At 41.0% G+C, this 23,997-nt stretch overlaps 1 long non-coding RNA gene across 1 annotated transcript; it reads right to left on the minus strand.

The window, feature by feature from the left end:
• Positions 1-4,129: 4,129 nt before the first annotated feature.
• LOC136287568 (uncharacterized) lies at positions 4,130-21,957 on the minus strand. The gene is made up of 3 exons (XR_010720173.1): positions 21,852-21,957; positions 5,615-5,743; positions 4,130-4,242 (listed from the first exon to the last, which is right to left on the minus strand). It is a non-coding gene; the product is annotated as an uncharacterized lncRNA (long non-coding RNA).
• Positions 21,958-23,997: the final 2,040 nt, after the last annotated feature.

A 23,997-nucleotide genomic window follows, 5' to 3' on the forward strand; every position in this document is an offset into this window, starting at 1 on the left:
ATCCTCCTGCCACACCAGGCTGCAGGCAACTCGGCATGGAAAGGGCTGGTTTGGGGCAACCAGGGAGAAAACAGATCCCTGCCCCCCACCCTGCCTTTAACACAGCTGCTCTGCACCCCCAGAGATGTTTACTTCCCCCATCTGTGAGGCTCCTGTGGGGGAAGGACAGAACTCTTGGCCACAGAGTACCATCAGCACTTCAAAGCTGGATTTCTCTGGCTCCTTCCCAGCTCGCCACTACCTCTCCCATGGTAGGCAAGGTTGCATTCAAATCCTGCCCTCAGACAACATTGTGCCTTGTGGGCCCTCTGCCAGCATCTGCTGTGACTTCAGCCAGGCAAGACAACAGCCTCAAAAAATCCACCTCGAGTTACCTTGAAGCCTGGTAGCTGGAAAAATGAAGCCATGTCCTATTGTTCTACAGTCCCCCAACCCTTGGTGTTTTCAAAAACTCTTGGACAATATTGGGGGTTGGGGGGAGGAGGAACAAAAAAAAAAAAACTCTGGGGAAACAGCTGATTAGATTCTGGCAAGGCGGACCAAACATCTGCTTCAAACAAAAGACATCTGCATATTTCACATTTATTTTTCATAATTTACAGAAGCAACCTGCCAAAATTTAGCAAGGGAGAATAAACTAGCACATAATTAGCTGAAGTTTGCTTGCTTTAGAAGTTATTAGCATGAAGCCCAGTAGCTCACCTGGGAGGACATCAAGGAATGTAGATAACTACAGTTTGATTTTGTAAATTCAATTTTCGATCTGCTGTGCCAGGCCAAAAAAAACCAACGTTGCCATGCCAATTAAGGCAAGCCAGCAAATGTCCTGATGTCCCCATGTCATACAGCTGTCTCAAAGGCATTGATAACACTGTTTATTAAATAAAGATCGATTAGACAGATGTTTTTTGCTCCAGTTTACAGGGTACAGAAGGCTGCAGGTCGGAGAGCAGGACAACACCAGGGTTTTTTTGTAAAATCTGGAGGTGTACTGCGTAGTGTGTGTATAGATGGTAAAACAAGTTCTGGGGAAGTAGGCACATGAATTTTTCAAGGCAGCCAAAAATTCTTCTTTAAAAGCCCAGGAAAAAAAAAAAATCCAGGAAAGTATTTGCCTTCAGTGAGCTACACTTCCCCAATTGAATTTTGCCATTTATTGGGTCATTCGATAGCGAATACATTTCCAATTTTAATAGAGTTAGGAGGAATAGCATGGAATCCTGAGGTTTTGAAATTCTGCCTTGAAATCAATAGGTGCCTCACTAAGTATACTTACTAGCTCAGTATTTGGCCTGTAAGGGCAATAAACAGAAACAGGCAGAACTTCAGAGTGAAAATCCTGCCTTTGCTACAAATGGGAGTGAAAAACTCCTGTTAACTCTGACACAGGCAGGGTTATACCCCAGAGCTGAAACAAGAATAGAAGAAATAGGAAAAGGCTCTCTTGCAAACCCCAAATTAAACCCAGGCTCATAAAGCATCTGCAAATCTTCTGGATGAACCAAATGGAGGTTTGCCCTTCTCTCTCCAAGGAAGGATTTATTATTTCAGACAGAAACCATGCGAAACTCACTCACTTGGACTGAACTCTGCTCCACATTTCAGATTTATTTGAACCTGAATCTCAGGGCAAAACTCAGGGAGTGAAGATTTAACTGCCAAAAGAATTCTGTCAACCCCAAAGGAACACAAATTGCCAGATACAGTACAGCTCTAAAAGAATTTCAAGCCCCTTAACGCAAGCTTTATGGCTTGCAACTTTTTCATAGCAAGATGAATCCAAGGCTCACTTTCAACACTCTGAACTTTGTAGGAGTGAGGGGGAATATATGAGAGAGTGAACTAACACTAGTCAGATCTGGGAGGGTTCAGTTCTAACATTTTGCGTCTGAATGCTGAAGGATTAGGGCGAGACTGGTCACAGGAAAACTGGAGTAGGAACCTCTTTGTGCCGCTTTGGAACATTCTCACCTAAATGCACTCTGAATCATGCCCACGACTGTCCTAAGACACTTCCTTTTCCCCCATGAAGACTTACTGCAATTGAATCACACAATCAGATCCATCTGATTTCACTGCATAAGTGACAATCTCCAACATAATCATGTCTGTAATATTAAAGTCATTCCGGTGCAGCATTTGAATGGGTACTAAAGCTGACTGCTCCATATTAACCATCTTACATGCTGCATTTCCACCTCCTTTGCTGCCAACACATCTCAATGCCATCATCTCCTTTACAGGTGAGGAAAACTGAGGCTTGTCGTAGCAACATGAGCTTCCCAGACCCAAAATTTACCTCTTGGCAGAGGCAAGAGCAGGCCAGAAATCCCACTGCAGTGCCAACATTATTTTGCCTTTAAAAAAAATGAATATAAAAAGAAATAAATCAAGAATGCTACAATGGAACTAAGTGACTAAAAGCCTGTGATAACACACACTTAGTGCAGAATACTCCTAATTAGAGATACAGAAAGTAAATATTCAACTCATTTTAAACACCTGCCTAGGTTTTATTTGAAGAAATTCCTAATCTTGTTTGTCTGAGAGATTCAAGGTCACTGCTCCTGCTCTGGGTTTATTAAAATAGGATTACTACAAAACTGAACTGCTTCTTCCAAAACTACTCTGTTTAATCATACATTTTGAAGTAAAAATACAATTCCAAAGACTTGGAAGCAGCTCACTAAGGACATCAAACTGCTACTCAAACTCTTGGGACTTTTCATTCTGCAGTGAGAACACTGGAATATCGCTCTTCCAGCCAGTCTGTTACCAAGCTTGTGTTTACATATTTCAAACTCCCCAAAAGTTTCATGTTTAATCCAGACTTAGCCATTCTGAACAAGTCCCACCTAACTGGAAATGGAAACCAAACCAGTGGTGCTGTGGAACTTTGCTAGAAAGGATCTCTTCCTTCAAATTTTACCTACTTACTGTGTTTCCAATGTTCTTAGCCACTTCATTTACTCACATTTAAACACTTTAAACACAATTTGGTCAACACAGCTGACCCTTTTCCACTGCCTTGCTTGAAACAGTCACAAGACAAGCTCCTGTTGCTTATTCAAACTGCTAAGCCTGCCTTGCTGCCAACGTTATTCATTTTGTTAATTCCTTTTAATTTAATAATAAATTAAAAGGATTAAATGTTTAAAGTTATTTAATGTTTAATTCCAATACATTAATTTATCATATATATATATATATTTATAATGATTTAATTAAACATGTATTAATGCTGTTTAATGATCAAAATTCTCCTGTGGATTAAGTAGAAAAGGGGGCATTGAACATAAATTTGTACAGTAAATAAACAAAACACAGACAGCCTTGTAAAGCAGAAAGAAAAACAAAGTCTTCATGGCCAATCTGTTTCAAGAATGTTACAAATGGGAAGCATTTACTATTTTAAAAACATTAATCATATACTCTCTCCATTTATTTACTTATCTATGTTCTCCATGTAAATCTTTCTTGCAAATGCATAAACTCTTCAGAATTATAAACAAAAAGTGAAGCCACATCTGGTATTTCACCTGTTCACACTGTAATTGCTAACTTTGCTGAAAGCTGAAGAATTAGAAGTTTTCATTTCTATCTGCACCTTTTAGGTGGGATGAATCTATTTCACATTTTGGTACAGAAGTTTATGAGTTTGCATTACATGAGGTAAGCTGCAGACCTGCCTGTATTCCTGCTCTTACCTCATGGGTGTTCGCCACAAGTTTCCTCACAGTGACAAGAGACAGTTGGTGGTACACACGAGCAGATACACTGCTGAGTATCAAAACACATGGATGGCTAATGAATCCACATTCCAGTACACCCTGTCATAAGCTTTTGACAACCTAAACCCTCAGTCTTGTGTCACTGCTCCATGTTTGGTCTTGGAAGACTAAAGTTGATAAGTCAGAGAAGAGCTACCACTGTTTAGCACAATACAATTAGGAACTCAGTAGGCTTTGCAATGTCCTGACTACATGCCTTGTACTTTTCCTCTTCTGGAAGCTGATTTTAGTTTATTTTGTCATTTGAGATACCCTGCACAGCCCAGCAGTCTGATGCTTTTTGTTAGTTTCACAAAGAAATGTCTGAGTAATTTTTTTTAATACCTTCACAAGAGTGGACAGGGCCTGGCACAAGCAGAGATCCTTTGATGGAACCCAGAAATCACTTCTTGTCATCTTGTCACTCTCTACAGACAGGAGGCTGGATTGAAGTGTTGGTCTCCTGTCCCAACTAACGAGAAATAGAACAAGAGGAAATGGCCTCAAGTTATGCCAGGGGAGATTTAGAATGATAGAGTGCTTTGGGTTGAAATGGACCTTAAAGATCATCTCATTCCAACCCCATGGCCACAGACAGGGACACCTTCCACTAGACTGGGTTGCTTCAAGCCCTCTCCAGCCTGGCCTTGGACACTTCCAGGGATGGGGCAGCCTCAGCTTCTCTGGGCACCCTGTGCCAGGGCCTCACCACCCTCTGGGTAAAGAACTTTTTCCCAACATCGAATCTAAATCTCTCCATTTTTAGTTTAGAATGGTATTAGAAAAATTCCTCCAGCACAGGAATGTTCTTCCCAGAAAAGTGATTGAGTCATCATCCCTGGAAGTACTTAAAAGACTTACGTATGTGGCACTTAGAGACATGGTTTAGTGGTGGGCTTGGCAGTGCTGGGTTAATGGTTGATCTTGATGGCCAGTCTCAATCTTAATGGTCTTTTTCAACCCAATTGTATGACTGTCTAAGAACTGTAGAGGAAACAGCTCCTAGTGATGGACCCTGATGCCATACTACAGATCTTTCAGTGATGCCACACCTCTGTTCTTCTACAAATTTCCTTTTACTCACCATTTGAAAGCAAAGAAGCCATTTATAAAAAAAAAAAACAACAATATTTGTCTCCCACTGTGAGGGAAAACATTTTTTTATGAGCAATTAATGTTCTCTGACTTTACAAAAAAACTCCATGCACAAAATAAACAATCTGTTTATTTTGTTCCCTCCCTGGAATAAAGATCAAAGCAAAGGTCAGTTTTTAACTCCTGCAGGAAGAAAATGAAGGAATGTATAGCTGCAAAAAGCTCAGAGTGCCCTTCCTGGTTCTCACCAGTGCCACAAAGACAGGTGAAGAGCAGTGGCCATCCGACAGGCAGCAGCAAACGGACACAGACAAGTGCAGCTGATGACTGAATTGTTTTCTGGAGATTATCTACAAAGGCAGGTGTGGCTGAGCCAAACACACTGAAAAGCTTCACATTATACATCTTTGAGGTCTTGTGTTCTGTGCAGAGTTTGGGAGTCCATGGGTCACGCAGAGGACCTGGTTTTACATACTAACAGGTACTAAACTTGGCTGCTAAGCATATAATGGCACTCTGTACTGCATTTGATCCTCTCTCAAGCTCCTTTAGTCCCAAAGAGCCTGGGAATATACTTACATACCTTCAAATGCCTACAGTAAGGCTCACTAACCTCCCCTGCAGCATCTTATCGTCTTGCACAGCAACAATTATTCTTTTTATTTCTCCAATGCATCCACAGGACCATTAGTAGGCTAAGGATATGATGAATGCCCCAAAGAAACCATTTTTGGTTTTGGCAAACATACCTTTTGAGAGTTGGCACTGGTCGTTTTGGAGCAGGATTGCTTGCAAGGAACAACTGGAAGACTGAAGAAGCAAAAGCAGAAAGGTTGTAGTTTTCCAGACTTCCTTCTTCCAACAAGTGCATTTAAGATCTAAAAGGGGGTGGGGGGGAGAATCTATTAGTAAGAAAATCCATGCCGATCACCTCTTGTGCTAGCCTTTCTATTTTCTCTCTGAAAGCACCAAGATTATTAAAAAGGGCAGGCAGCTCTGGTTTGCAGCACAGCAGCTGCCTCCTCAACACCACTCCAGCTGAAACTGGAAACTTCAGATTGAACTTCAAATTCTATTTGAATTTCAACTTCAATTTGAAAAGGAGATGCAGGTACTGTGCTATGTTCTTTGGGAAATGCAGTGACCAAGGCTCAGATCCCCTGAAATCCAGCTCCTCCTGACCAGAGGATATGAGCATTCAAAGCATCTACATCTCACTCTTTATAAAACAGCATCTCCAGGAGCAAAAGGCTTTCTCATGTGCCAATCTGGTTCTGGTAAGGGTGTCATCTGGTCATAAATATTCCTTGGAGATTTGCTATGCAGTCACTGATCTGAAGCAAATCTGTTTAGACTACAGAATTTTCAGCACAATATCACAAGCTGCTGTTGCAGTACACACAGAGATAAAGCAAAGAGGATTTTTTTTTCCCCATCAAAAGATCTCTTTTGGTCAAACCCGAACAAAACCATCACATATTGATATTTAACACAACAAACTGAAATGAACACCAACTGAAGAGGAGAACAATGGCTATGCCAGATGACAAAGTGATATAGTCATCATATTCATCAACACCAACAACAGCCAGTTCCTCTCCTTAGCTGACTTAGCCATGAAGAATTGTTTCAATGACAACAAGAATGTGTTAAAAGCATGTGTCTCGGTGGCAGTTCAGAATGGGAAACTCAGAAGTCCACATCTGAGGGGTGGGCAATTAAAAGAAAAAGCAAAAAAGAGCAAAACTTGCTAGGAAGGACTAAAAATAGATTTAAAAACCCAAAATTACAACAGTATGGTAGGGAAAAAAATTAAAAAGTAGATTAAATACTAAAAAGCAGGAACAAGTTTGACAGTAAAAATGTTCAGCATGATTCAGGCTTGTAGAAGATTATGTGAACAGAAGTGATGACAAAAGCAACAAAATTCAACATGGTCACTTGAAGGGTGGGAGGTTTTGCAAGCAAACACACTACGGCAAAGGAGAGTCTCAAAACATCAGAAATAAACACTGAAATTTTATACATTGAGTTACAAGCTTGTTTATAGGCTTCACTTGGTCTTGTGTCTTTGTAATCCTAAGAAATCAGACAGCTCCATTGTGCACATGGTATTTTCAAGTGACAGTGAAATTTCCAAAGGAGAAATCTGTTCAACAATTTGGTATTTGGGTCTCTGCTTTGAGACAAATGCATCCCTATCAATCCCAGTTGGAAGAAAAAAAAATCATACCTAAGGCTTTAAATACAAAACCATTTAAAAAGGGAAGGCTTTTTTAAAATTACATCACATCGACTGATTTATCTTTAAATAAACTTGCTGTAAAGATGAGAGCAAAAGCACATCCTCTGTGCAAAGGGTCCAATGCAGCTTGGTCTGGCAAAAACTCCTCTAAAAGTCAACTCCCAAGCACCCACATGTATTTACACTCCTTTTCCCTGCACACCTGAAAATTAAGAAAGACAGGGCCTGATCCAAAGCCCCCTGAAAGGGCTCACCGACTGCAACAGGCTCCAGACCAACCTGAAAAAACAAAATGCTTTCCTTCAGACTGAGAAGCATATTGATGTTTTTTCCACATTTTTTCAAGCCTCATTAAAGCCACAGGTGTGGGGAAAACTGTAACTAAACACTAACAAAAAAAAATATGAAAGACTACTTCACCTATGGACATGGGATGGGAGGTTTTGTTTGCTTTTTTAACCCAAATATTTCTCTTGGAAGCACTAGAAATACAGAGAAAGACAAAAGAAAAAGGATTACCTCATTTCTGTCATGATCTCATTTTTTTTTATCATAGCCACTTAGTCTTCTGCAAGGCCTGGGGGCACTCAGAAAACTGAAATGCTTTAGTGAAGAATAGGTAGAGAGGGGAAAAAGCAAATTACAAACAAAATATCTATATAGCTTGTGCCACCTCTTCCAAATCTCATTTCATGTTTGGGCCTTCAAATAAGGCTGCCCTTAATGGGCAACAGAAACCCCTGTATGAGGTCCAAGCAGAAGTGCATCAGACCTGCCTTTGAAGCACTTTGTTTTGCTCTGCAGCAATTCTTTCAGCCTTAAGTCACTGACTTACCCCCCTTGTAAAAATACTTTCTTACAACCTCTGATGAGCCTCTTTGCTATTACAGGAAGCGGGGCTAGCTCTGAAAAATATGGCTGTCTTGGGTTGCAATATGTAACCAAAAATGTGTATTCTATTTGTCACCTGTTGAATGTGGTTGGGGAGGTGCTTTTTCTTAATCTCTTGTGTAACCCATTCCTCATAACTCCGGGGGGGGAGGGGACAGGTGTCTTCTGTAAATGGCCAGTTGTTCAAACCAGGTGGGGCAGAGTTCTTTATCTCTTCCAGGACCCAGCCTCCCTCTAGAGGATATCTGCTCTTAATGGGCCATCGAGGCTCACTGCATGGCTGATGCAATTACATCATCCCATTGGGAGATGCTCCACCCAGAGGGAGGAGCCAGCCATTCCTACCTGGATCAAACCTGAGATTCAGAACACCAGGACAGCCTGTTTTCCACTGGATTTCCCAGAGGAAGACCAGACCCTTCTACAGGATCATCTCTGCTCCAAGAGAACCACATCTGTCACTGCAGGAAGACTTAATTGGACTGCTCCTAACAGCCTGACCAATAAGGGTGGCAGGTCGTGTTCTGACTCTGTCAGTGTTTTCTCTTTTTTTGTTGTTTTGCTTTGGGTTTTTTGTGTACTACTACATTTTTATTCTTTTAATATTCCTAGTAAAGAACTATTCTTCCTATTCCCATATCTTGGACTGAAAACCCCTTAATTTCAAAATTATAATAATTTGAAGGGAGGGGGGTTTACATTCTCCATTCCAAGGGAAGTTCCAGCTTTCCCAGGCAGACACCTGTCCTTCCAAACCAAGACAATGGCATATCACAGAAATGCTCTGAGAGAACTTGTGGTGGCAAGGTTTACCTTTTTCCAAAGCCACAGAGGGAATTTCTCGGGGAAAACTGTGCTGCCCAAAAGGCTGTGGTCAATCTGGGAGGCAGTCAAGATGAGTATTGCTAGACTTTTCTTTCCTTGGATTTCTCTGAACACTTTTGTCAGCCACACAGCCTTCTCCTGACCCAGTGGCTCTTTTTGTGATGTCCAGTGAGCAAACCTCCCACACATTCTTCACTAAGATTATCCTGGGTGTTACACCTGAGGAGTTTTACTCTTAGGAACCACTACCAGACACTCGACTATGTAGCAGTCAAGGATTTCAGAAATCAAGGTAGAGAATTTAAGAAAATGTGGTTATTTCCCTCACAGTTGATGGAAATAAAGTACTTTCTGTGGCCTGGTTTAATTTCACGTCAGGCACATGAATTTGTCAATAAAAGAACCCAAAATAAATTTTCTAAGAGCACTCATCAGAAGTCCTTTAGAGTTCATACAAAAACTGACTTCAGTAAGCTCTGTACGAGACCACAGATAAACACAGAACTTGCAAAAATAGAGACAAACTTCAGTGCAGTCCAGTCTTGTCCAGACAAACTTACAAGCCCCAATATTTTCCACTATTTATTCCTTTAGTTCTTTCAGGACCATACACTTCCCTTATGGAAGAACATCTTCACTACCATACTGTGGACTCTCTGAGTTTCACCTACTGGTTCTTCAATCACCTAAAACTCTCCTCTATGCTATACAGAAAAGGAAACAAAGGTTTAGTCTTTAACACAGCAAGCTGCCAGAAGAGCAAGCAGAAAAGAACATTTACTGGAATATGCTTAGACTGAAACTATTAAAACTTTCACCAGTCTTTGTCCTCCTTTATACAGTAGTCCAGGTCCCTTAAAGTGTTACAACAACATGACCTTTAAATTTTAAGTGGGGTAGAACAAATATTTACTAAAATAAGTGTGCAAATTTCCAGGTTTTAATAATTTTCTAGAAGACTTATCTGGACTCAAGAGTCATATTTAGAATTACTCTCTCTCAAATCTTTACATTTGTGTTCGCTGTAGATATTTAAGCACATTTGCATTGTTAGCCTGAGTGCTCAAGACTGAAAAGGGAAGAAAGGTTTTAAAGATGATCATAAACTCCAACCTGACATTTTATTTCTTCACCAATATTAACTTGGTGCCTTAAGTTAATTTCATTTTTTATACAGTGACTAGGCAGAAAGCAGAGCTGTTTACAGATAGATCTGAGAAGTCTTTTTGTACGACTCCCATCACACAAACTGGAACGGTATTGCAGTGTAGTATTTGGGGTAAGTACATTGTAGCACTCCAGATTTACACTGTTACTTTGTTTAGCATCTTAATACTTTTGCAGAGATGGCCCAAGGTAGTTTACAACAGAGAAAAATTCATTTCTCAGCACTGATGCTAAAAGAGCGTGAGAGAATTTCCCCACTCCTAACAGAAGGAACTCCTGCAGTCCAACAAGCTTTTTAGACTATTTTGATCTCTAAACAGGTATTTTTCTCATTCCAGAAATCACTTCCCAGCATCTGATTTTTAATAGTCCGTCATAGCCCTGACTACTTATTTGTAAGTGTATATGCTACAAACTCAGTCGTGACAAGCACCACATAAACACTTCTTTTCTTATGTTGGATAAAGGAAGATATAAGTTCATGACCATTTTTGATCTCACTGAAACCAGAAAGGTTTTGTCATTTCAGAGGGACAACTCTTCCCTTCAGCAGAGGTTCTGATCACAACTTTTCCCCACTCCCCCATTCCCCAAAGGAAATACACATCTACTGGTATGCCATAAACACACTTTTGCATTTGTTACAAAAATGTAAATGATTCAAGGCAATAGCAGAACCTTGTGTGTTCTGGCAAAGCCATTGATTTTCATCAGAGAGACAGTTTTGGCTCAGGTTTGGAATACAGTACATTCTTTGGCACAAGGGATTTGCAACATCTTTGGGAAAATGCAGACCTGGGATACCTGCCTAGAATGGCCCAAGAAACATTTACCTTACCAATAAAAACAGGGGCCCACTTAACTATTTCCCCTAAGGGGCAGGTATTCATCTAATCACATCTGGAATCTTTTCCAACTTGGTTCCTGCAGCTAATGTTGCTCTGTCATGATCTGATGGTTTAATCCCAGTTATTAAACTGCTTATTCTAGTTGATAATAAAAAAAATGTGGAAAAATGCCTGCCTGTCAATGCCCCAGTCTCAGAGCAAACACTGTGAAGTGGGCCCCCTGCTTTCTCTAAGCAAACAGGGAACACCATTTGGAATTTGGAGTTACAAAGAAAAGCTGACAGATCTAATGAAACTATCGGCAAATTTATGAGGGTGGGTGGTTTTTTTTTTAATCCCTAGACAACAAAAACCCAAAAACACAACAACAAACTCCCGCCTTTGCAAATCTAGTTTTCCTTACTATGCACAAAGAACTTCTTTTCAGTGGTCTCAGCAGACAAAATATAACACATACATAATGCATACATAATGTCTGAGCCAGCTGTGATATACTCTCACTCAAAATGTTTTTAACAATAAACGATTTGTTAACAGATGCATCAAGTTCTTCATGATTTTACAGGGAAAAAAGCAAAACCACAACTCCAAGTCTTCATTTCCCAATGCTTCATTAAAACCAAATATTTTTAGATCCGAACGATAAAGCTTTGCCAGCAGCCTCTGCTGACTAATAGGCCATTTTCTGTTGAAAACACAATATTGATGTGAAAATTGCCAACTAGCTTTTTTCAGAATTATATTTATATAGCTATAAATAAAACAGACATGCCAGATAGACAACGCACCACATGTGAAAACAAACTGAACACAGTAAAGCAAGAGGTTTCCATTTCCATCAGCACAGACCTGAACCTTGTCCACACATTCCACAGTATGGGACTGGATGGATTTGTCAAAATCCAGCAGCACAGCCCAGAAGTAGTCCACAGCACAATTCATACCCTGCCAAGTTGTATGAATGTGCACTAATTTGATCACAAAAGATAATAACCTCTAAAAATCACTGATTTCAAATAAAGCCTGAACTGTCAAATACAAAGTTCAGACTTTTGATTTCTGGCCCCACGCAAAATTCTTATTTCAGACTTCATGAAGTCTGAAATAAGAGGCCATGATTTCATCACTCACTGTCCCATTTGAAATATGTTTTCCCTCACAGTTTGTTCATCCAATTCATTCATAACAAATAGGCACGGAAAACACTCTGGCACTGCTGCTTGGAGGCTCCACTCCAGACACTTGGACAATAGCTCAGGTCTCTGTTCCCTCATCGTGCCAGCCACTTCTGATTTGAGATTTAGAAACTAGCAAGTCAGAACAGCTCCATGAAAAAATAGGCAAGTTTCCATCCATAATAAGATATTTTCTGGTCAGAGAAGAAGATGCTAATTTTCCACCTGTTCCACTGTTATTTATTGTTAATGGAGGGAGACGCCAGATTAGAGCAGAAGCTTTATTCTATTTGCTACAGAGGTTTAATTTCTAAATATTGGGCAAAAAGTGCATCTTGGAGCTAATTTTACTGAAGGACTTCAGTTTTATTAGCTTTAGAGAAGAACTGCTGGATTATAAATGACAACATCTACTGTGAAGATGACTATATGAGTTGATCTTTTCCTCTTTTCCTTCTTCTCAGGCAAACAGCACATCTAATTGTATGTCTGTCCTGGGGTGCCTTTATGATGCTGACTTGCATCCCCGTTCATCTGTTTAGCCCAGAAATAAGCTGTGCACCTTCCAGACTTGTTCTGAGAGTGAAGTGGGAAAAATAAGAGGGGAGTTTGTTTTCAGAAAATGCACTCGCTGCCCTGCATTCTGCTCCTGGACTGTGCCGTCTGCAGCACAGACAGACAGTGGGACAGAGATCTCCTGTTCTTTTAGTTAGTTTTTGGTTAGCTGAGGCACAGAAGATCCCCAGACTGTGGCTTTTCTTTTGCTTGGAACTGATCAGCCCTGCTCTGAACTGAAAACCCAGAAAAACACCAGGAGCTCACACCTGTGGCCCGCTGGGGACCAGGATGGCATTTTCCAGAGCAGGAGGGGCTGATGAGAGACTGAACAAGCCCGGCTACACCCCACCACAAAGACTTTCTGAATTTGTCATCTCTTCCAAACAATGAGATGCTCCATTGTTTAATATTATTTTTTTTTCATGTTTGTGAGTACTTTGCTTGTTAAATGAACATTTTTTTTCCACTTTTCTTGAAGGAGATTTACCCCTCGAACCCGTTAAGTGAGGGGCCACTTGAATTTGCTTTCTAGGAAAGACCACTTCAGAACTTTCCTCCCAAAATTTGCCCCAAACCAGGACAATGTTCCACAATGAATGACATCTCAGAGGTCAGGAGTCAGCTGCTACATTTGTCATTTCAGAGGGACAACCCTTCCCTTCAGCAGAGGTTCCGATCACAACTTTTCCCCACTCCCCCCTTCCCCAAAGGAAATATTCATCTACTGGCATGCCATAAACATACTTTTTCATTTGTAACAAAAATGTAAATGATTCAAGGCAATACAGAATCTTGTGTGTTCTGGCAAAACCACTGATTTTGAGAAAACACATTTGGGTGCTTCTTTCAGTAACTCAAGTGCAGTTCCACAGGAGGGAATGACTGTTCCTATCTCAGGAATAGGAGCATCCCTGGCTAATAATTTTGTCCCCTATCAGTCAGCACAGTTAGAGGTCTCTGCTGTGTGAGAAGCCCAACACCGCCTGTCATTGCTGCTGCTATTAAAAGGACTGAGGAAAGTCCCAGCAACAATGGGATTTGACAACTTTTCCCCTCAGTTAAAGGACTGAGGGTGGCTATCAAGGATCATGGTTACAGCTGAGTGTTCCCACTCTTCAGAGCAAGCCCCTTTCAGCCACCAGTTCTGGTCCCCACCTTCATCCCAGTCAGAGGGCTCAGGTTGCCTTGGCTCCGTTTGTTTTGCTGGGATAGTTTCCTGCCATTTTAGCATGAGGACCCAAGCTGAAGCAAGAGCAACAGCAGGAACACTGGGCCAGGAAGTATCAGCAGGCTGTTAGATCACCTCATCTGTCTTGTGGTACCTCATCTGTAACTGCCTAAATTAGAAATACAGTCTCTTTAGTCCCGTACATAATCAAGAGAGAAAGATTCAGACAGAGTATGATTCGAAATTCCCAGGGTTGGGCCTTTCACAGGAGATTTCAGAATGGAAGCTTCAGCCTTCCCCAGCAAAATCCTGCAGAGATTAACTGCAAAAATTAGGAGTGTAGATCAAAGCAGAATGATTAGTCCCTGAAGAAAACAATCCTTGAGTTGAATCATCCACTGCTACCAAGATTTACCTAAAACAGGCAAAATTAGACCAATGCCTAAAAAAACACACCAGGAAAGCTCAGGGCAGGAGTGACAAAGGCATCCATAAGCTGCACACGGGGTGGTGACATCCTGGCAGCCATCTGGCAGCAGAGGACTCCAGTCCCTCAGACCTGCTAATACCTATTTCCAGCTGCATTTACTCACAGAGGCAGCCACTGCTCATTTGGCTCCTGGGGCTTCATGGATTGCTTCGACTCCAACGGGGCCAGAAAGCCAGAATTTGAATTCCAAGTGCCTTCTCAGGTAACACATCAGTTTGCCTGCTGCTATGATAATGGGAAAGGTATGGATTAGTCTGAGATGCACCCAGACACAGATGCCAGGGCTCTGCATTTCAGGTAAATCAGTTTTCTTATTTTTTCCTTTCTATTACCTATGAGCAGGAAGAATGAATCATTTCACCACCTCTGAGGGATGTGGTGCTGTATTTGAGGAACTCTACACATTGATTGAAATTAATGTGTTTTTTTTTTATTTTCCCTGTGCTCATCTCAGCAATGTGTGTTCAGGTCATAACAGAATGGCCAGGTCTGATCCAACATCCAAAAATCCTTGACCTTGGTCCAAGTCTCAGCCATTTGAGCCAATGGTAAGTCTCCTGCTGGGGTCAGTGATCTGCGACCATAATCCTTTTTTTTTGGCTATCACCACCCAAGAGCTCTTCTCCAATCAGAAGAGGACCAAATGCTGCCAGGCCATCCAAGCCACGTCTTGAGACATGGTACACATTGCCAATAATTCTGTTTTATTTACTTTTCTAGTAAGAAACACAAAGAGTTAGGGTGTGGTGGCAGTAGTTTTACTGACAAGCTGGATGTGAGCTTCTTATGAGCTGCTAAGCTTTTGCTGAGTAATACTGACACGACACAAAATGACTGACTATAAAAACCTTTAAACTACACATATGACTACTTCAAAACCAATGGCAGCTATTTGACAGATGCTCGGATGTTCAGAATTTCAGAAGTAGACCTAAAAAAGGCAGATTAATGAGCAGATGATGGTGATGTAGTAAAGTTGCACAATAAATGAAACTTAGCAGATGGCTCTGCAACTATAAAAATCTCCAGATTCCTAGATTAGATAGACAGAAAGGACACTTCCTTTATTTTCTTGAATTATTTCTGCCTTTTCCTCATGGCTTTGGCAGTATTGCTGCTATCTCCTTTTTAAACAGCGCGACTTTCCAAATTTATTTTCCCTTCTGCTTTAAGCGTAATAGATCTCATCAGACAAACTTTCTACTCCATCACCACGAAGGAAAACATTAGGGCTCAACACTCATAGCGCTGCATATGCACAGCCCCATGTTTCCTAGGAAACAAGCGGCCGCTCGTCTCCGCGCCAAAATAAATTGATGCATCAGTCTCAGCTTCCTACAAACATTAGTGTTTTGACTCAGGACGGAATGCCAAGCACCCCCAGCACACTATCAGTTGTGACTGTCATCATTCTGCCTCTGCTGCTTGTTGGCAGTGAATGCAAGCCCATACCAGAGCTTTTACCGACACACAGCCAAAGGCAGCGGCGGTGCTGACCTGAGGACGGGAAACCGGAACCGTTACAGGACCTCAGGACTTCTGGACAACTAAGTAGAATATGATTAGGCAGAAGCTATTTATTGTTTACTAAGCTTTTTATTGTTTATAAAGCTATAAAGTTATTTATTGCTTATTTAGCTATATTTATACATTCTAAAGCTACTGTTCATGCAATCACACATTGCTTGGTCAGTGCCTTTATCTTGTCTACACACTCTTCAGGAAATATGATTGGTTACAGTCTAGTGTTTTATGGCCCTTCTTTATCTATTTTTTTGCAGTCTTGGTATTCTGTTTCTCAGCCTCTTCTTCCTTATTTTAAAACAATTTATGCCTTAGCAACCTTGATGAATTCTAGAGGGTTCTATTAAGAACGACTAAAGACGGTTTGGCTGGAGCACACTGTGGCTTAAAGTGTTCAAATATAACAGTTTAAACATTTAAACTGTTCAAATTTATTGCTCCAGAGCCACCATCGGTGCTCCCAGCACAGGGGCCAGCAGAGCCATCCATGTGCATCCCTGGGTGCTCCAATGCAGCCATCTGGGGAGGAAGGAAATCAGTGCCTCCCACTGCAGCACCTTCTGTTGGTCTGCTCAGAGATGGGCAGGAGTCACAACCCAGGAGTTTCTGGCTTTGGATTATCTTCAGCATGACCAGCTCCAAGTTTAAAGACATTCTACATAAACTGAATCTCCCCTGGGTATTTATATGGTTTTTCAGTGTCCACATTCCTGCAAAAGAGACTGGATTTCTCTTCTTTCATTACCTCCAGGAGGTTCCTCCCTTCAACTTTATTTATTTTCATGATTTTATGGGATTTGTTTTTTCTTTAAACCATATTCCCAAACTGACACCGATGCATTTCTAAATAACATTTTACTTCTGATAATTCCCATATTGATTTAACACCGTGTTCCTGGAACCTGAGTCCTAATAGCAGAGTTACTGCAATATTAAACTAAATGCTTGTGACAATTTGACCCTCAATGCCAATACCACAGTAAATAGAGCTCTGTCTGATTCCAGGGAAAGGCCTATTAAGGAATATATGCACACATTTCAAGTGTTCTCCCATTTCAGTCCCTCAATAGCACATATATTAGGAACTCAGCTATCAAAATCTAAATTTTCTGAAAACTCCCTGTCGTCTGAAAGATGGTCATGTCCCCTGACATCTATTAATTGCCCTGGAAATTTCCTCATTATTCAAAATGTCGATTATATGAACTTATTCGATGTCTCCCCTGACATTTGGATAATCAGGGTTGTATTGCATATGGGCCATTCTTGAAAATCTTTGAAGACAACTGACTACCCTCACGAGTAAAGGTTTGCAAGATCAAGCCATACAGCGTGTATGAACAACATTCATCAAAAATAACGTCAAAGTAATTTCTTGTGTATGGTCAAATGTTAGTATCAATAAATGGACATCATGGTAATAAGGCCTGAGTGCGTAGGTCTCTGCTAATACAGCATTATTAGTGCTTGATATTGATCAGCCAGCCAATCTGAAACCTCTTAAATAACTTAACTGCTTTTTCTTTAGAGAATGGTGGTATAAGTTTCACAAAAGACTACTCTACAGAAATGTGATAGGTCAAAATTTTCCACTACTTCTTCCCTTTATACTTCAGAAATTTCTACTACTTCTTCCCTTTAACTCTTTTGCATGAGTTGCTCCAGTTTGTTGTTGTGAAGGCTTCAAAAACTGGATGAAGGCAAGCTCATTAAAGAAAACCAGGAGAAAATAACCGATATACACTTCCAGAACAAAAAATGAAACACAGTTTAGAAGGTCAAAAGATGAATGTGATTCTGCTGCCAAGTGAAGTAAATTTCATGACCCCTTTTGTCACAGGATACCCAGTTCTGAGAGTAAAACAGAAAAAAACCCCAACATTTGAATGCAGTGTAAGCAAAAGTAATAAAACCTTTCAACTATTCATGCCAACAACATTGCTTCTTTAACAAGTGCTTGTGTGTGCTGGGATAGGTGCTTATTCCTGCTGCAGCCTGGACCTAAGCCAGCTTCTGTACAAATCTTACTCGTGGCAACCTATTGGATGGGGATCAACAGCACAACTTCCTTCTTGTCACTTCTTCTATCACTTCAGGAAATTTCACAGGTTGTTTTTTTTTTACTTTATGCACAGATGATTATATCCTCTGCCCTCACAGCTGAGGAAGACTATAAACATATTTTTCCATAAATTTTAACATTTTGTGTCCATCCAAAGAAATATATTATTATACAGGCTACTAATTTCTTCTTTCTTCAGATGGGCTAAAGAATCAAGTCCTGAACCCAAAAATGGTTTCCTCTACTGCTAATAATTCCTAGAGTACAAGCAGCATTACAGAGCTGTAAGCCCTACACAGGCTTCACTCTGGAACTCAGTTTTAATTTTCTAGTTTCACTCCTTCCTCAGCTATGCAACACAAGTGCTGCAGTCTAAGTCTTTGGAGAAAATAATACACTTTTACCTTTGTCCCCCAGGTCCTTTAGGTTTGGATCTATTGCCTTGGATCTCAGCTCTCATTTTGGCTCAACAGAAATTTGTCGAGGTAATTAACAGCTGGATGCAGGAGGTCATAAAAAAAGCTTGAGAGCACCTTATGTTTACACTGAATATTGTACATGGATCTACAGTATGGTGTCACACATAAATAAATGCCAAGACTAGCATTCTCGGATGACAAACACATAAATGAATGTTAGGGACAGAGTTTTTTACTCTCTCTTGCACTGTTTCTCCTCGTGTGTGCTGCATATTGGGCTTGGTTAAAAGAAATTAACAGGCCCATACAGCTAAACAGCAGCACTATATGACCTACAAAAATAATGCTGTAGGATGCAGAGAGGAAAGCATTGTTGGGGTTAATCTTGAGGAAACAATGTATTAGAAGTCCTTGAATTCTGTTACATTCCTTCTGTTCCAAGCCCATAAAATTTGCGAGAGACATCTTTTCAACTTAACAGTGTTATATGCTAAATGCACATTACTGGTGATGCCCATCTAGGGAAAAGTCCAAACCACAGCCCTCCAACACAATAATTTATTTTAGCAGCAAAGAAAAAAAAACATCCCACTCTGTTCTCCAAGCATTATACACTTTGCTTTAGGGCATGAGCCGTACATTCAGTTCCCCACCAGGAGTTATAGCAGCTCTGCTCCAGAGAATTAACCGGGTGGTATTCTGCCCCCTACTATGGGTATCCAAAAACCCTGCTGGAGGAGGGTGAGGCTAGGGGCAAGAAATCGAAATTCAAAACCCAAATACCCACCGCACTGAGCAGGGAGGGATTCAGAGCCTGCCGTCCTACCCCCTCATCCCTAAGGTGTTTCCTTCCTTTTCTCTGGTAACAGGAGAAATCACACTGACACTGCTCATCTATCAACACACAACATGTGAACGTCCTCCATCCACTCCTCCAGCGTGTCTTGACCACAGATTATGTGCAGGAGGAATCCTCCTCGAAACCAGTCCAGTGGAGACAAGCTGCATTCCTGGGACTATCTCCACATTGGAAAGAAACCACTGCAGTATTACCAGGTGCCACCTTGCACCAACAAAGCATCTCAATTTTTCTTTTTCCTCACAATCTTCACGTAAAATCATTCTTAAAATCATTCATTCACTTAAAATCAGAACCACCTGTGTGTTCTACATAATCAGGGTGGCAGGCACTGCTTTGTTTTCTAACCAGGTGTCACGAGGGAAATAAGAATCCTTATTTCTTCTATGCTCGTTTCTGTTTAAAAATAAACAAGACCAAAACCAACAAAAAAAAAAAAAAAAATCCCACAGCAAGACTTTATAGGTCAGATAAAAACATCCAATTACTGCAGTCAGTATTAGCACCTCCTCAAGGTTCAAACAACTGTTCCAGCTTCGCTCTCTCCCTGTTAATCATTACCTCACTTTCCAGGCAGAGGAAGCGCCAGAGATGTGCTCAGCAGCCTAATTTCTCATGCACCTGACAGTGCTACATTTAAATGCCACTTGTCAGCATCTGAAAGAAGACAACACTTGCTTTGCACACTAGTAACAGGTGACTAATTCAGGCTACGATGCAAATGAAGTTATTTGCACAGCCAGTAGTCGAGCCAGATGGGAACATATATCAAGGCACAAGCCGAGCTTTCTTGGAACACAGTTACTGAAATCCTGCATTAAACCCACTCCCCATCTGCAGAATCAGAGTTTTGAGCCCCTGCACTTACCCAAGATCAGATGAACTAATAACCCCTAGAAAGACAATTAATAAATGAGATAAGACCTTCCTCTGGGAAGAACACTAGATTGCTCCATTAAGATTATTGCAGCTGTATAACGTTAATAGAGGCGTGTCACTTTGCTAATGGGACCATCACTTCCAGAAGATTCCTTCACTCTCATATAAACTTTATATGAATGCAGCTAATTTGAGTTCATTTGCTGGATCATGCAGTGCCAGACACCTCACTGCAAAGCCTCTTTTGCATCCAAATTTTGTAACCTTACCCCTAATTACATTTCCATTTCTGTCCACATTCTGAGTTTCTGTATAACAGCATTTCCTTCCTAAATTAATCAATCCCTTTATATTTTGAAATTTCTTAAACCAGTCCTTTTCTGAATTAATTTCTCCAGAAAGGAGAACTGCATTTCATCAAATTTTCAGACAGACTTTGTTCCCACAATCCCCCAATTCTTCCCTCCTCCCCTTCCCTCTCTCTCTCTCTCTCAATGCAATTTAGGTCACTTGAATATAGGCATCTCCAAGTCATGGGTGCAACCAGGGTATCACACATAAGTGACCTACAAAGAGGTCTGGTGGGGACTGAGCTGAAAATGTTAATCCTAAGGGATTTAAAGAAGCACCGTGTAATAAACATCATTCTCTCTTCCCTCTCCAAAGTGATCACATAAAAGAATCCAGAGTGCACATCTTCTTGGCTGCATGCAAAGTTGTTGTTTTATTAATTTATGACAACATAACAGCAAGATTGTAAATAACATCTAAAAGCAACATGCAGTCAAAGAGAAAAGGATCTCCCTCTGCTATAGAAAGGCAAAAGGGAGCTTCAAATGTACTGAAGGAGCCAGAGTTATAACCAACACATTTTTCAGGTCCAGAGGTTTGCTATTCACCCCAGAAAAATTCACCTCCCATAAATTTCAGGTTTACAGGCAGGTCTCAGAGGAACCTGGAGTAAAATAAGATTCATTTCATGGAAATCTGCTGACAGATAATGGAGCTGTAGTCCAGCCTCCTGGGCAGATTCCTTAGGCACCAGAATAAGCCACTGAGCATTGCTCCTCACCTCTCTGCTTAGATTTGACACTTAATGTGTGTTTTTGTGGAAATGAACAACTGCACACAATCCCTCCTTTAAGCCTCCTATACACACATACATATATATATACACATATTTATCCGCTTCTAAAACAAATGGTATGAACCCTACACTACCATTTCTTCAGAAAAGAGAGGTTCGACTAAAGTATCTTCCACTGAATGAAGGTTTGAGCTGAAGGCAAACACTGGGAATTCTGCACACATGTGTTTAGTATCCCTATATGGGCAGTTTTGGTTCAAAAGCAAAAAAAATTCTTTTACATCACTGCATAAAACACAGGGGCAGAGCAGCGCGAGTCTCAGGAATTACTGGGCACCAGAAGGACTGAAATCAAAGGGAGAACTGAATTTAAAAAAAAAAAAAATCGTATGCATTCCATGAAGGAGTCTTTAGCATTTCTAAAGTTGTCACTTCAAAGAACTATGTACTTCTTACTGGAGCTACTTACTACAAAATTCTGATCAAAAAAATGTATGACTAAGTGTTAGTCACGCACGACAAGATCACTTTGAGACCTTAAAAAAAAATAAAATCCCACAAAAATTTAATTTAAGATAATTGGATATAGGATGTAGAAAGGACCCTTGAGTCACAAAGTCTACCCCACAACTACCACACTTTGAATTGCAGAACTCAGGGAAGACAACACCCACTTCTAACAAGCAGGCTGGTGGCACTCTTTTAAACTTAATCTCTCAAGGGGTGTCCCTCAACTGCCAACAAACACTTGGGAAATCATAAGGGAGCAGAGCTCCATCACACACTCACCTCCTGAAGGTGCTCTTCCCTCAGCTCCACAGAGGATTTTAGTTGGCTGGTATGAACACCAGCCCCTGACCAGCCAAGATCTCAGGCACAACATTCCTTCTCAGGTCTTGTGTCTTAACCCCAAACGGCTCCTGCAGCTCCCCCCTCCAGAGGAACCCCCAGGTGAACCCTGAGAGCTCTCCTGCCCAGCTGAAAGGATTCTTCTTGGATTTAGCATGAGGATTCGCTCAAACATGGCTCCCTACAAGTTTCCCCTTGTGGTATGAAGCACATGATGTGTCCCCTTAGAGGGGAAAAAGTCACTCTCCTCCCTCTTATGTTTTCCACACCAGCTGCCTTCAGATTAGACCTGGAAGTTTTCAAGTGGTTAATTAGAAGAACCTAATCCAGAATTGATCTTTCTCTGCATGAATTTCCTAGGTCCAAACTATATTTATATTGCAAGCTGGATTCTATCCTTAGACACCAGCCTGAGGGGCTTCTTTTCTGAATCTCAGGGTTGGTGATGAGGAGCAGACACCTGCAGAGTGTGGCTGAACATCCCTGCTGCCCTCGCGAGGGGGGATCTCTCTTATTGACAAAAGAAGTTGAAGACAGCAAACAGATTCCTGACTTAAGCCCCTCAGCTGAGTGCTTAATTTCAGTGTGAGATAAAGCCAGCCCATTTCTACAGGAAACTTTTTTAGGAAGTTTTACCTTCTCCCAAAAAATAACACTCAACTGACCTCTAGCTGTGATGCCCATCACAGAGAAACAAACCCTATTCCTTCATACTCTGTCAAATGAAACTTCAGAAAATTTGCTTCCCCCCCAAACAATGGTGTTTTCTCATTCAGTAGCTATCACACCCTATGGCTCTCTGATACAGATATTTTTTTTTTCTCACTGTATTCAGGGCTGAGCAGCCCGGTGGGGTAAAATCCTGTACGACATTATAAAGTAACTGCAGCACATAAAATAAATAATTTCTTCCCTATATTCTACCCCATACATCAACAATCAGGTTTTCTTTAGCAACAATAGCTTTTGCCACAACCCTAGGGGCAGGAACCTAAACCATATGTACATAAAAAAGGTAACCTCAAGTTTCCTCTTCACAGCTCTGATGTGGAACACCACAGGCACATTTAGTCAATTGTCCTTCAAATGTCTTCTGTACATGTGGCTTTTTTTTTCCCCTTTATGCTTGAGAAGATCTCAGAGACTCAGCTCCGGGGAATGTAGTCGAGTTAGGCTCCTGTTCATTTCTGTTAGCTGAATTTGTGTTGTAGGCTTCTGTTGGGAAGTGTCACATTGTGGCATGATCTTAGTTGCATGTGAAGTGGCAATATTCACGCTGGCTTTTCCCTTTTGAGGGAACTGAATTTCTTTGGACGGCTCTCACTCAAAACACTTGGCACTAAATGCAGACAACTAGGTGAATTGCAATGTTAATTATGTAACAGGAGTGGTGGTGAGGTTTTCATCCTCCTCTTTGTTTCCTCCAGCAAGAAGTCCTGCATTGGCAGCGTACACTAGGCACAAATAAAGCCCCATCACAGGAGTGACCCCAAAGATGTGAGAATCTCCCCATGTGCCACTTCACACACAGAACCCTGAGGGTTTTGCCCCTCAAGCTGAAAGCACAGCGGCATCTCAAAAGACTCTGCTTCTCTAGAAGATTTACCAAGAGAAACCACACTATAAAAGCCTGGGTGTTGCTGAGGTGAGTAGGTGTTAGTCCAAGCCTTGTAAGTTAAAAGTAACATCTCATAATCTCTGCTAAATGTAATGGGTAGTCGAAGAAGTGAAGCTAACCCAGGCGTAATGATTAATCTTAGTGTGAGTCATGACCCTGGCAGCTGCATCCTGAACCAGCTGCAATCTATATAATGCATTCCCAGGAAGACCAGACAACAAGGAGTTGTATTAGCACACAGTGCAGATGGTATTAATACATGTACCAGCAGCCTCAAACCCAGCCAAAGAGAGCAAAGGTCTTCATTTACTAATATTCTTAAAAGGATAGCAATTTGTCTAAGATATTTATTATGCTTATCATAATCAAAGAGCTTGATTTCTAGAATTAATCCTTTTTATTGCTAACAAAAAATATTACCATGCAAAAAGGTTGCTGGAGTGGATGAAGTCTCCGAGCAATGCACAG

Source organism: Chamaea fasciata, unplaced genomic scaffold, assembly GCF_029207755.1.
Source record: "Chamaea fasciata isolate MVZ Bird 193981 ecotype frontalis unplaced genomic scaffold, bChaFas1.0.hap1 SCAF_3, whole genome shotgun sequence".
Taxonomy (NCBI): Eukaryota; Metazoa; Chordata; class Aves; order Passeriformes; family Sylviidae; genus Chamaea; species Chamaea fasciata.